The sequence below is a fragment of the Saccostrea echinata genome, unplaced genomic scaffold, assembly GCF_033153115.1.
Source record: "Saccostrea echinata isolate AGI-Se365-2 ecotype Australia unplaced genomic scaffold, CSIRO_AGI_Sech_v1 ptg000029l, whole genome shotgun sequence".
NCBI lineage: Eukaryota > Metazoa > Mollusca > Bivalvia > Ostreida > Ostreidae > Saccostrea > Saccostrea echinata.
This window is the reverse complement of record NW_026889778.1, coordinates 4,039,109-4,054,686: the sequence shown is the minus strand read 5'-3', so window position 1 is coordinate 4,054,686 and position 15,578 is coordinate 4,039,109. Positions and strand designations below refer to the sequence as shown.

At 30.3% G+C, this 15,578-nt stretch overlaps 1 long non-coding RNA gene across 1 annotated transcript; it reads left to right on the top strand.

Moving 5' to 3' along the window:
- Window positions 1-2,897: 2,897 nt before the first annotated feature.
- LOC133194365 (uncharacterized) lies at window positions 2,898-4,983 on the top strand. Its single transcript, XR_009722063.1, has 2 exons — window positions 2,898-2,935; window positions 4,670-4,983. It is a non-coding gene; the product is annotated as an uncharacterized LOC133194365 (long non-coding RNA).
- Window positions 4,984-15,578: the final 10,595 nt, after the last annotated feature.

The following is a 15,578-nucleotide window of genomic DNA, read 5'->3' as shown; positions in this document are numbered from 1 at the left end:
CTCATTAGCAGTTTCAAATAATAAAATGTGATCGTATATTTTCATCAATACATGATAGCAATCGGTTAACGGGAAGAGTGAAAAAAATAAGTTGATTCTTTTAATTCATGCGTAACGTCCTTGAGAGTCTAAGAAGATAATAGAAATAGAGTTGTGCAAGCCAAACAATGCAATGGGCCCTTATCATAGTTGCGTTACTCTTTAGCTGCCAGAAATTTTGCATTTCATTCTGCAAAAGATACTTTAGTGATTGAAATAGAAGTTATAACAGTTTCTTATTACTTTTACATTAAGCAAACTCAATAATTCCCGAGAGGTTAAACCTAAAAGTTTTCACTGATGTAGAGTTAATTAAAATCATGGCTGCCATGGCAACAAATGAGAGACATTATGGAAAAAAAAATCTGCATTTTCCCTTCTTTTCTTCCCAGAAATACAAACAAATTGGGAGATAATATTTTCCATTACAGAAGAAATACTGACGCTATTAAAGCAAAGCATGCTGTGAATTACACAATGCAGTTTTTAGCTCTATCTTTTGGTTCTGTTTGATCGAAAGAGTTTATGAAATAACACAGTGTTCCTTATCCGTAAATATGACTTTCCGCCTTTCTGTTTGTCCGTATAAAAATGTTTCAAATTGCTTACCCTCCTACAGTTTTCGCCTGATTTTAAGAAAATTTGGTAAACAAGTGGAGTACACTATAATACAAAATTCTTTGGTTCTTTTTTAATATTTCAATGAACTATGTTGCCATGGTTACTAAAAATAAGATTTTTGGGAAGGCTACTTTCTTTTTAAGAACTGTTACACCTTCAACAGAACTTATTGCACGGATGTACTTTATACAAAAGCATGGTGCATATCAAAATAACACTTAATGTTGCAGTGATTAATTACACATATAAATTATTTTTTTCTATTCTTAGATAGTCCTTAGATACACTGAGTTTTACAATTTAATGACCTTGAAGTATATCTTTATATCTATATGTTTCCTTGAACACAAAGGAGAAGAACAAGAATTTTACATCCAGTCTTCAGATAATGTGTTCATTCTTTGAGGCATGAATTTTGGCCAAGTCTCGTGCTTTACCACTATATTTTTTATTTTCATTCCGAGTGAATATTTTCGGGCCTAATTATGAAATAAAACATGTGTCGTCGCAATGACAGGACACTTGATAGATGTAAAACACGATAAAATATCAGGTTTAATTAGCTTAATTGTGGTGTACCACGTATATGGTTTAGTCAGAAAACTGATGATGCATGTTGCATTTTTGGAAAGAATTTCAAAATTCAGTTGAAAGCTGCAGATATTGCAACCAGTAATTATACTTTCTCCCCCTATTATCCATGAGAGTAACATGACCTGAATTTTCTCTATGATCAATTAAAATTTTCACTAATGTTGAAACATTGTAGCTATTTTTAGTTGTTCTGATATTGCCCTACACTGCTCTTACTATAAGTCCAGTACACTTCGTCACCTATGGCACAGAAATTTACTTGATTAAAAAGAGTTTTGGGACTTTGTGGTCCCGGCAATGTGCTTCCATTGGAAGAAATAATTAAGAAAAAAACTGAATTTAGGTTCTTGCAGTATTTTCGAATTTTCTTTAATAAGTTATTTTCCAAAGTCCCGATCGACCGATCAAATCCCCTCTCTTTACCAAATCTTATAATATACTTTTTTATCAATATTTATAAGTGCAAATCAGGAGCAATGCAGAAATTATAAAAATGCTATTTGTATGTAGTTTGATCTTTATGTAGGGAGAGGGATTTTGGTTGCTATCCATGTAGCTCCGTTAACTTTTGTGAACAAATCATTGTTTAAATAAAAATATTCATATAAGAATGTTCTTATGTTTGAAATATTTACAGTGCATGTATTTTATAGTGCATTCATTTTGTAAATTATTCTCATATGGACATCAATCCACCTTATTAGATATTCAGTTTGTAAATTATTCTCATATGGACATCAATCCACCTTATTAGATATTTAAGTGTTGTTTTATTATTATTTTATATGTAAATAAGTTACATTATTAAATGTAAAGTTTAAAATGTAAGGAGAATATTTCATTGAGTGAGAATTCAGAATTAAACTTGAAAATGTTATAGAAGATTGCTTCAACTCAAAATCTCCATTCAAGCCACAAGTTTAATATAGAATAAATTAGTGGGAATGGAATTTAATTGGAAAAACAAGTCATCGATCTTTTTGCTAATTACTTTTTGTTTCAGATTAACGGTGAACTTGTTTGTAAAACACTAACCTACAAACAACAGCTGGGTGGAATCAGTATATTGATTTAGGGAAGGTCATCACTGACAAACACCTTTATTGAACAGAATACAATGATGAAGATTTAATACAGGAATACATTTAAATTAATGATATAAGATTAGTTAGTTGGGGCAATTGGTCAGAATTATGTGTGTATCAAATATACCTAAGAATGTTATTTATATATGCTTTATAAAGATATCTTTTTTTAAAGTTTTTAACTTAAAATAATCGGATATATTTAAACTAAATTAAGCAGAACGTGATAGTTAACATTTGTGGACGTTAATTCTTATTTGTTTGGTTGTTTTTTTTCCAAGTTCATGACAAAATATTCTAATCAGTCACGTTTAAAAAGGCAGAACTTCAGAATGAAAGACTTTCCAATAATATAAATATGAAAACAAACATCCTTTACATAACTGTGCACATGTGCGTGTTTTCACTCATTGTATTTGCTTCAGGCAGACTGATATGGCGTCGTTTTTTTTAATTCGATTTTACGTAATTTTTCCATTGGTTATGTCAGCCAATGAAACGTTTACGCGCAAATTATATATATAGGCCTCGGGGTTTGTCAAAGTTACAAAAGTTTACTATAAGGATATTATTCCTCAGATTAGAAACACGTAAAGGTAAGAAACCTGAACTGATGGCTAACTCTCATTTTCATCAGCTGATTCCTCTAAAATTTACTGTGAATATGCTTTAGTTTTAATCTGTGCTTTGTTTATAGTATTTGTATTTTTCTGAACTTGGAAAACTAACAAAGGTTATATAGCGTTTGTATTGTACGCTTGCTTGCTTGTTTACTTGTTAAACGTCCATTTTGAGAACTGCTTACTTATAACGAGACGCCACCACTTCTCCGTAAAAGGCTGCAAATTTAGACATACACACGGTACTTACGGCCATAGAACAGTGAGGGGTCTTTTTTTTTATATCAAGAAGTCCTGTGACGTGGGACCTCAGTTTATAAGGTCTCATCTGAAGGTCCCTTCTCGAAGTCCTGTATTAGGATTTGAACCCTTGACGTAAAGATCAACTTCTTACTCTGCGAGTCTAAAACAAACATTCATACTACTGTGCCACGCGGGCGACTGTATTGTACTGTTTTGTTTGTTTTGTTGGTTTGCGGCGATTAATATTTGCAAGCTAAAGTAGGTAGCGAAACTCGCGAATATATCTCACACACGAATAAAAGTTGGTTTACGGTATAAGGTCTCATCCGAAGGACCGGTCTCCACGAACCGCAGTAGATTCGAAACCGAGACGGAAGGATCAGCTCCTTTCTTCGCGACTCTAGAGCAGACTCTCTAAACACTGCGCCACGCGAGCGAGTATTGTATTGTACATTAGTGCATAACTGAGTATTAACATACATTTTCTGGACCCGATTGATTGATTGTTGTTTTACGTCCCATTCGAGAATTTTTCACTCATATAGAGACATCACCATATACCGGTAAAATGCTTCAAAGTTTGACCTTTACTCGGCACTTAGGGCCATTGAGCAGTGAGGGATCTTTATCGTGCCAACACCTGTCGTGACATGGGGCCTCGGTTTTTAAGGTCTCATCCGAAGGACCCGCAACTTTCATTTCAAAGTGCCGAGCGCATGGCGGAGCAACAGTTGCTACCCATTTTTTATCGACTTAGGTCAGTCGCGGCCGAGATTCGAACTCACGACCTCCAGATCACGGAGCGAGCGCTCTACCGACTGAGCTACTGTGAACGGTTTCTGGTCCCGATGGACAAAGGATGAGGTAGGATAATTATATCAATCTAGATGATACATCTATTTATAATTATGGCGTATCTATTATCAAAAAATATTCCACTACTTTAGTCTGCTATGTCTATCTTAACTTTACTCCTCTTATTTTGTTCTGCACATAAACAAGATGCTGAATGTTTTAAGCACATAGAAAAAAAATATATATATATATAAAACAGGTGTCGATTTATCATTTCGAACAGATGATAACCCTGATTGGGGTATCTTTTTTTAAAACTGATTTCATTAAGCTGTTTTTTTTTTTTTAGTTTTTTTTTTACATAAAAACTTTTATCAAAATGTATACAACTGATTCGGAATTGATAAATCGAAGCAATTTATTTTCTTTAATAAACTTTATAAATTAACATTATATTCACTGTTTGCATGATATTTTGAAAAAAAAATGGTATACATAATAAACATTAGTGAAAAGCAGTCAACCAGAAAATTATAAATTTAGTACCTTATCATATTAAGCAGAAGAAAAAATAAATAAGATAAAAAAATCTATAACCCTCAAAAGATATATTTATTTTCTTTTTAAGCTTAAGGTTTAAAATGAAAAAAAAAAATCTTATGTTTGTTTTAGATGAAGACAGTCGCCTTACTTCTCCTTCTGTGCCTTCTGTCCCTGGTAATTGTTGACCCAGTCGTTAGTCAGGGTGGATGTGTGAGAAGATGTAGGCACAGAGACTGTTACAGGTACTGTAGGAGCCGGGGGTACCTGACAGGATCCTGTCGACGCTCAATCTTCTGTCCGCGGAGTAGGCCAAGAAGATGTGGTTGTCACTTTAGAAAGCCGTATGGTGGATGAAACAAAGAACAACATGCAATGTGCACATTGACATCAATAAAGAGAAATAAAATAGGTGTTTATGTTTTTAAGCATGTAAGCACGATCTGTGTTGTTTGTTTGTTTTTATTTGACGTCCCTCTCGAGAATTTTTTCACTCATATGGAGACGCCACCCCTTGCGGATGGACTTTGGTTGTTATAACTTTTTTAGCAAAAATAACCTATCAGTGGTTTGGATTTTTACTGACATATTACATATCTACATTTAGGCTATGTTTTATTTATATTTGACTGTGGATAACTGAATCATTCTGATCAATATATAGACTGTAGTTTTCAGGGTAGGTGTAAACGGTCAACAGGGGTGCTTACTTCTCCAAAGGCACCCGATTCCACCTCTAAAATTTTAGGGAGTACATGTTCCATGCCTTGTTCAAAGATTTATGTTTGTTCTTTTATTTTTGATGGATGGCTTTTTATTATTTTTACTTATTTCAAAAAGAATATAACAGATAAAAAGACATTCAAATTTTAATACTCACTTTTTGTTCTGATTTTTTTTTTTTTTTTTTTTTGTTTTTTTTGTTTTTGTTTTTGTTTTGTTTTGTTTTGTTTTGTTTTAAAAGTTTTCTTTTAATTTACACAAACATCATTTTATTTATATGCCTGACAATATTCTGATAAAATCTTTTCTTTGAGTTGGTGGGGTTGTACTTTTTCATGATATGGAATGATTTAATATTCATTATATATGTCCTCTGCCAAATGTAAATTTTGGTATAAATAAGAATTAAAACTTTATAAACCATGGAAACAAAAACCTACGAATATTTTTTTTTTTTTTTTTTTTTTTTTTTGAAAACCATGACAATTTTATAGTTAAAGCAACAATTAATCAATATTCACACTTAGTGATATATTTTGCTGCTTAAGTAAATTATCTTTATTAATAGTTAAAGGTTTATTTAAAAAAAGCTATATTGTAGCTATAGTAACTAATTCATTGTACAGAAGAATTAATGGAAAAAAAAGAATTACACTCTCACATGCTGTGTGAAGTTATAAAAAAAATATTAATTTTAAAAAATAAAAAAAAAAAGTGTGTCCAACCAAATATATGAAAATTAGATAGAGAAATGAAAAAAAAAAAAATAATTGAATGAATGAAACGCAATCAAAGGGTTAAATTATTATTTTATATCTTTAGTAATGACTGCTCATTCCTTTAAATACCTCTTTGTTTTGTTCTAATTGATCGTTTTGTGATTATCTCGTAAGTTCTGTTTTCTATTGAATCAATGATACAGGATTGCAGATGATATGTAACAAACTCTTTAGATACATAACATCCCTTGAAGACACAATATATTTCAATGTATTTTAGATTCACTTTTTCATTGCTTATCAATAAGCCATAAAAAAAGATTAAGAATATGTAAAATATCACTACCTTTTAGATATAAAAATGGATTATGTCGTTTTTTGAAAGACAACCTATGCATAGTCATAAATAATCGGTTTGAAAAGCCATAAAAAGCAACCTTTTTGGGTTCGGTTTGATTTCATAATTTCTCAGACATAACATCAACCGTTCATCATTCTCCGAAAATAACTCTCTAATTATCCCTAAAGCTGCAACTTAACTTTTGTCAGAGGAATTAAATAAATGATGAAGTATTTGATTAAACATATCTATCATTTACACTCACAAACTAAAATTGTTATGGTAAACTAGTGCTCAAAGGAAAAAGAAAAAAAAAAGACCTGAAACCAATTTATAGAGAACAGATGTCAACCAATTCTACAAGGACAATCAGATTACACAGTGTAATATATGTGTTTGGATACAACTTTGTTTATTGATTTAAGTTGGAAGTTGTTTTGAAAAAAAAAATCCGTCTTAATGAATTTCTCTATTTCTTTAGATTTTTATATTTTCTTTTTACAAATATTAAAATGCCTATAATGATATTAGGGTATCAATATAATATATTTGAAACATACACACGGACCCCCATATTTTATATATGGAGATAAAAGCAGTATTCAAGCTGAAAAGTCTCTTTAAACAATACAAAGCAGGAGCAGAGCAAATAGGGACCTCTAAAATATCAGAGGTTGTATCAGGCGCCATGTCGTAATGAGCATCCCCTGCCTACCGGTTACAACCGCCTTGCGCTCTGTGTCCAGATCAGGAAATAACAGAAAAATCTGTCGATATTTCAGTGTAAAATAATGGTCTAAGAATAAGTATGAAAAACGTCAGTGAGTATTTGACTTAGTCATAGATTGTATGTACCGACAAAGTCATTGTATCGACCATAGAACTTGTGAAATGATGACTTTAAACGATACTTTTGATATTCTTGTTTGTCAATAACTTACATTGTTTTAGAAATTCTTCGTACGTAGAGCTTGCTCTTGCGTATCTAATCAAATGAGAGATTTAAACCCCGTATGCGGGTGATAAGGACATATTGCCACATAAGTTGGGTGTTTCCGGTCAACGGGAGATGCTTACTCCTTTTAGGCACCTGATTCCACCTCTGGAATATCCAGGGGTTCCGAGTATTTATAATTTTTTCGTTATCTTCACTAGTTACATTTAATTTTAGGTTATTCTATATTTCATAGTCATAATTCGTGTTATTATAAGGTGAATCCCAAAACACAAACCATTTCCATAATGCTGGGAAATTGGTAATTTTACCTCATATTGTGTCTTTGCTTAGAGCAAATTTCGATTCTATTGCTTTTGTTTGTGTTCCAAAGTATGTTTGGGGTTAGAAACGGTTATTCTAACGTTAATTTAAAATTTAAAAAGGAATCAAAACTATTTTAATTCTGTAAGTGCATAAGGCCGCCCTATGTATTCCTTTCGTTCAGTTTGAATAGATATATCCTTTCCTCAGACAGAAACGATAACTCTTTTAATTTTTTTTTCTCATATTGAAGTTGAAATAATTTCCTGAAACTTATTAAATTCTTCTCAATATAGTTAAAGATTTTTTAAAGTTTAAAAATTGTCTTGTTAAATAATAGAATTTTAACCACTATAAAAAATAAAATCGTTTTCAGACAAACAAATTTCCTATGATAAAGCCTTGGATAACAATTGTTAAAATGATTAGCACATAACGGTATCAAAGGTGATCTTTGACGTCCTGCAATAAAGAACAAATGAAATAAATATTTAAAAAAAAAATAGCAATGTTTATATAAAAACAGGCAATTATCTCTAGACGCCTGTATACTTGAAGTTTTGCATCCTAAGACATATTTGTTGATCGTATTCACTTAGAGCATGCATAGATGGAGCTTTAATTCGAATTTTCGGAAAATATATTCGACATTCAATTGTTTGCCTTATTTTTTATGAATATCTGTAATGGATTAAAGTTTTTTTTTTTTTTTTTTTTTTTTTTTTTTTTTTTTTTCAAATTTATTTCCCAGATCCTACTTATTAACAATTTTTGATATATACGAGGGCCGTTCAAAAATTGCGCGGACTTGTTGCACAGAAAATATATTTGACGACATAATCAAGCAAAAAGTCACAAATAATATAAAAGAATCTTTTCATGTATGGTCATCAAAATTTCATATCAAAATATTGTAAATTAGTATCAATTTCGGGTGATTTTACAGGACATATCATGAAGTCACAGCGCAGTAAAACCTTCAACGCCACGGACATTTTAAAGTCTGGGAGTTTTCATCTTCTCAATATTTTCCCTTAGTATTTGATACTGTATAGTACCTTATCCACTCAAAATAAACATCCATATACCATTACTAATCCAGCTTAAAAGCTAAAAAAAAAAAAAAAAAAAAAAAAAAAAAAAAAACAACTAGTATTATGTGTTTTAGTTTGTGTTAAACCCCAAAACTGCAGATATTTCTGAAGTAAAGTTTGACGTCAGTCGATCCCAATCACATTCTTAACAGTCCAAATCAGTGTTTTGTCGATGAACTTCTTCCATCCTTACCGGATTGCCTTTTTACTAAGGTCTAACAGTCTAAAATTCTTTCTTACATTGTGTAGAGATGTGTCGGAAATCCCGCTGGTTTACTACATGTTTCATCAGACTTATTTTGGGTCTCTGTTGGCGTTTTCCCAGCATGATTCATGATTTGATAAAAGTGCACTGCTCCGTCAAATCACGAGACGTCATTTTTGTAGTTGATTTCGTAGGGGTTACATCGGAGAAAAATTACAATATTTCTGTTAGTACTTCAAATATTACGACAGAAATCTAAATGCTTCATAATCCAACAATAAAAAGAAATTTTAGAGAAAATTGTTGAAAAATATCGTGAAATATGGAAAATAAATGAATAAAATTTTGGATACCGCATGTTTGTTTTTCAACAATTTTGCCGTGTTCCGTACATCACTATCAGCAGTATCAAAACACCGATAATTTTATGAGATATTAAATGAAATCAAATAATTTTACCAAAAATTTTATTGGAATCTTTAAGAAATTTGTTCCCGTGAAATTTCACTTCTATACGACGTCTGTAAGATAAATAATAGCAGAGTCCGCGTAATTTTTGAACGGCCCTCGTATATATACTAATACGTTAGCAGCTGCCAGGGATGGGGCCCTGACTAAGCTCCATTACAAGTATAACATTGTAATTACATGTACATGTTGAATTTTCTTGATTTGAAATTAGCATTTCGTAGAATACTTAGATAATATGTGCAAACAAAGTAATAAATATAATTATACAACTTTAAACGAACAAATACTGTATAGCTGTCAGGAAAATCATCGGTATTTTACATTACATATGTAAACAATATATATTTACGATATATAGAAGGGAGGTAAATCTATCACCATCTCAGAGTCTCTAATTTTACCTCCCTTCTTACGTACGTCCCGAGGGCTGGTCCCCGTCAAAGACATAAACATCTACATTTTTCTTAATAATTTTTTGAAATATAAGGAATAATTTGTATTTCCCACAGCATGTAAAATTTCAGAGTACTTTAAAATACAAGATTTTAAATTAAGTAATATTCCTTCAGCTGTTTCATCAACATTTTCTAATCGACAATACATTTTATATTTATATATCTTAAAAGCCACAAAAGACAACAGTAAATTATATATGACAGTGGTTTCATTTCTAACATTGTAAAAACCAAAAATTATGTGTTTCCATTTTACATCAAAACCTAGAAAATCACTCACTCTATTCCATAAAAGCTGCACATTTGCACACTCAAAAATTAGGTGCTTTGAATTTTCTACAACTTCGCTACATATTTTACATACGTAATTAGAGTTTTTGTTTATCTTGCTTACAAAATAATTATTTGATAGTATATTATTTATTAGCTTATAGTTAAATTCCGCGATTTGTTTATCTTTCATTAACTCTATCTTATTTATATAGATTTTTTCCCAGTCGCTTTTAAGTATATTAAACTCTTTATTATATTTTGCTTGCACAACTGGAACTTGAAATTTGCTCTTTAAAAATTCATTATAAAAGAATTTTGTTGAATATTTATTAAAGCATGGGGTATTTAATGACATTTATGACATGTTGACACACATTGAAATCATATTTTTCTTCATATTTCTTGAAAATTGATTTTATTATTTTATATTCACATAAGCAATTACTCTTATTGATTAATATCCCTGCCATTTCATCTGGTGATTTTAAAGTCCCATTTTCGGAAAATATGTCTTTAACAAACAATATACTGCTCTTAAGCCAATTTTTAAAGAAAATTGTATTTCCTTTATATATATATCTTAGATTTGACCATATCGGTTGTTTAAGAAAATTTTCAATATTGAGGTTGTCTTGTATATGTTTGCATGCGTTGAAGCAGGTGAATACTTGTTTATAGAATAAAGGCATATTTTGTATTATTTCGTAATTTTCTATTTTATTTTCCGTTGTATTTATCACATAATCGATATCTATATTTATAATTATAATGAATTAAAGTTGATTGATTGATTGTAATTGCTTAATACCAAATCACGGCAGTATTTCAGCAATATCTCGGCGGTGAAAACATCTATATCATGCATATAGCCGATTTTTGGAAGTTTTCGGGTTTCTCTGGCGGCCCTCAATGAGACAACTCTTTTTCGAAAACAAGAGAAACGATCTTTTGTGTGCCAAATGGATGGCAATCTTTGATACGGGGAAGTGTTTAACGTCCAATCCGACGTTAAATCCGACGGACTAAAAAAATAAAAATATAAAGATAATCAAAATATACATCACATCACAGGTTTATACTTCTAGATTATATATACATGTATTTAAATCTTGTTATGAAAGTCTCGTGTAAAAGTATATAATTGAATAATTACGTATTTCTGTGAAAAAATCCTACATCGTTTGAACATTATTAAGCCATCTATTATGAATAGATGAACAATCAGTACATGTACATTCTTAAAAAAAAATATTGCGTATAGTTAAAGAACAGTCACCTGATATGCATTCAGGTTGACGTTACCACTGAGTAAATATGAATGGGTCAATTTTGAATGACCGACACGTACTCTGAAATTACCACTTCATCCTGAAGCTTCAGGCCAATGTAAGAAGACGTCAGGCCAAAGTAAGATGGCGTCAGGCCAAAGTAAGATTATCTCTTTACTTTGTAAAATGTAAAACTTAATGAAATATAATGGTTGCATGTAAATTCACATTAGTTTAAGAATTCAGACATTTTAAGAGAACTTTCAATTACTCGATTCCTGATTTTCAGAACCTCGAGGATCTGACAACCTTAAGTTTAAATTCCGACTTTTATTTTAAAAAAAAAAATAATAAGTGTAAATACCTATATGGAAAATGAAGCAAGCAGATCTTGATTACGTTCTTTTAACTTATTTCCAAGCGAAGTTTTTAAACTCATATATTTGTATGTTTGAGACCGAAGCCATGTATAAATATTTCATTAGATATACTTAAGGATGCACACTACCAGATGTGACTCAGATGCTGGTCTGACCTACATTTTCCAAAGAAGTGACCATGTTGATGTTTTTGGGGTAGGTTAATTCTAAAGTAACTAAAGCAATTTTGCCTTGACCAAACTGGTTGGATGAAACATCTAAAGATGAAAACAACAGGACTTTCTTCGGATACTTGATCTGACGTATGTTTTCCAGGATGAAGTGACAATTTATCTTTTGTCATGTAATCAGTGATGTGTATCAATGATGAAATATTTAATTAAACTATTTGTTATTTACATTAGCGACCCTAGATTGTAATGCTTAATTTAAGTTAAAAGATATTCTTAAATAAATATTTAAAGTGTGCGTTAATTTTTTATTTGAAAGAGTTGGATTGGAAATACATGGGTAGCCCAATTTTGGTACAATTTATGTATATTTTTTATTAAGTGACAATATGTATTTTTTGTCAACTGACATGTGTAAAAAAAAAAACAGAAGTTCCAAAAACCACAATGAGAAATTTGATTTTTCCATCAAAATAGCAACCAATGGACGTAAGTACAAAATTGATATATTTGAATTTTGAATAAAGGGCGCCAAATAAAGCTTTAAGCTTACATTCATTTTTATAATCATAGGATTATTCAACTAATAAATATATATGTTACATTAAGAAATTTACATGTTTAAGCGATTGCCGATTAATAAGTCAGATTAAATGAGTGGGTCATTGAATTTGATTCTTACAAATTATATGATGCAGAATTTAATGAGATTATGTCATTTAAAATGAAAATTTATTTTGGCATACCAAATGTATTGTACAAATCTTTTTTTTTTTAATTTGTACATCTGTTAAATCAGTTATTTTTAAAAACTTGACCCATCCGCAGAATTTATAATTTTTATTTTGTGAAAATTACAATAGAAAAAATCTTTAATTTTATACCATATGTAACTTATATCGATTTTGAGTACATGCCAAGTAAACGTAAACTCTACCGTCTAGGTATTTTTACACTTCTTTCCAAACACAACTTTTTTACTATTTACTTTGTTCGTTGAAAGTCTGATTCCCCCCTCCTCCCCCACTTTTTGTTGTAGAATAGTCAAATAAGGGTAATCTAGTGTATAAAAAAAATTGGTACTGAAAGAAGTTTGATCCAACCCCCGATGAAATAGGAATTTCGAGTTTGGACAATTTCTTTTTCTTGCTTCTCAGGTTTTTTTCAAGTGTTGATTTTTTTTTCTCTGCTCCCCCCTTTCAGAAACGATATGTTACGTCTCCCTGTTACTGAACCGTCGAAAAATGCAAGTATATGTACATTTACAATGGGAGTGTGCCAATTGCCAAGTGTATGGGAAAGTGCCAATTTTTCACACCTCAAAGCAATTTTTATAAAAACGACAATAGACTTTTAGTTATAATAAGTGATGAGTAATACTATAATGTACATTATATGAAAGAAAAACAAAATTCTACTGTCTAGTTTCCAGAGGGGACATATCAATTTGATTGTATTTTTTTTTTTTCATTTATGTAAAATCAAATAATAAACATCAAGCAAAAGCTTTGTTTTACAATTAACATTCCGATATTTAGTGACAAAAATTGCAATGTTCTTTCTGTGCGATCGAGAACGATTAAAACTATAAACTGCCATGTTTATTTTCTACGCAATAGTATCCTACACATTTTTGTAGTAACATCTCGTAAGTCCAGGGCATATTTTTTTTACAAGATATTTTTTTTAATAATTTAGTAAATTTAACAAAATCCGAGGAAAATTCGGACCTAAATTCTGACCTCTCTGTGACATTTGGGTATAAATGCAATTTATTTAAGGAGGGATTCTTGTCATATTGATCACATATTTCTTGTATTTAAAAATTAATGAAATTTTCTTAGATTAAAGAAGACAATATCACTAAATGATGATATCAATTAGGTTAAATTTGACCGTTTTATTTTAGAAACAAGGTTAGGTCAAGGTCATTATCTTTTTCCTTGACATTTAGAATAAAAAATTACTGTTGATAATCATGTGATGCCTACTTTTACTTTTAAAGATAAAATGTTTTTCTTTTTGCACAAAAAGATGTTACCATATCGGGTCTATCAGATGACTCTACCAAATTAATTGACATTATTTAACTAAAATAGATATTGGCTTATCCGAATTTACTCTGTTTTTCTTAATTTTTAGGATATATTAGTTATATTTATATACTTCTTATATTTAAATATTTCTTATTTTCACAAATGGTAAAGTAATCATATAAATATACAAAATGATACAAAAACAAAAAGCTTTGACCGTTTAGTAAGAGAGAAAAAAAAAATTTTACTGATTTTTTGCTCAAATCTGTTTTTAGGTTGGAGGCTTTTAAAAGCTAACAAGATTGTAGTTTGTTTAGAAAATCATTATTATTTGATATGTTTTAAAAGTTTAGGACATTATTATTAATTTTAGCTACATTTCAAATTTTTTAAGTCTTTGATTGTTTTAAAAAAAAAACTAAATATATTGTTCTCTAAGTGATTTTGATAGGCAGAAAAGGAGATATTTTCATACGCCGCAGTTGCGCGAAGAATATAGTCCCTGCTGGATTTCAAACTCAGTTTACCATTTCTATCTAAAGTTGTACAATTATGATAAGTAAAGAAAAATATGATCTTTTAAATACATTATAGCTAAGTATATAAGACATACAAGCAAATATACTCGGAAGTATTCCATGTAGTCAGAAACCAGACAAGAATCCCTCCTTAAATAATAAAAACAAATAAAACAGCCTAAGGTTGAAATTTCAGATCTACGTTTTTATTTGAAAATAATAACGTTTTATCACACCCCCGTGTTCAACAGCCAATGAAATTTTGAATAAATATTTATTGGACTCTAACCTCACAAAATGTAACAAAACCTCACAAAATGTAACGGAAGGAGTGTCTTTTCAGTCTATGTCTTACAAAGGCTAAGAGAACTAATCTGGGTTGAAGGTAAAGTGTTAGATATCTAAAGATTTTTTTTAATTTTTTCCCTTTCTGTCCTATACTTGTTAAATGCCACTTTGTTATTGAAAAAAAAAAAAAAAAACCTTTCAGTTATTTTTTTAACTATTGATTTGATTATTTCAAACGATTTGATTTAAAAAAATAAATTAAAAACGGAGATTATTCGAGAAAAACTGAATATATAAAATAAGTATCTGGCTAAATTATATATATATTTTTTTTAATGTTGGAAAATATTTTCGTTATTTTGACTTCATTATAGGGTTGGTACTCATGTATCATATGCAAGAAGACACGGCATTTAGAGTGTGTTAGATATCGATGGATGGCGCATGTAATTTTTTCGTTTTTAGAAATGTTATTGCCATTTATGTCTTGTTTTTTTTTTACCAGCTTGTTCGAACATATAATATGATAAATTTACATCAGTAAACGTTCTATGATCTGGAGTACCAATATGTGAAAGTACATTAATAAATGATAATCATATGGTAAATTATACTGTTAGTTATTGTCAAAAATGGCAACCATTTAATGAAGTGCACTGTATTAATCTTCCGTATTGTATTGAGTGGAGCATGAGATCCAGTTCATACCTGACATATGAGCTTCAAGGGTTAACTAGTTTGTACAGGAAATTTGTATATTTATAGATCTAAAGATGACTAACTGAAAAGTAAGAAGATTGCAATTATATGTGGATATTGTATTTAACAACTCCAGAAAGTTAA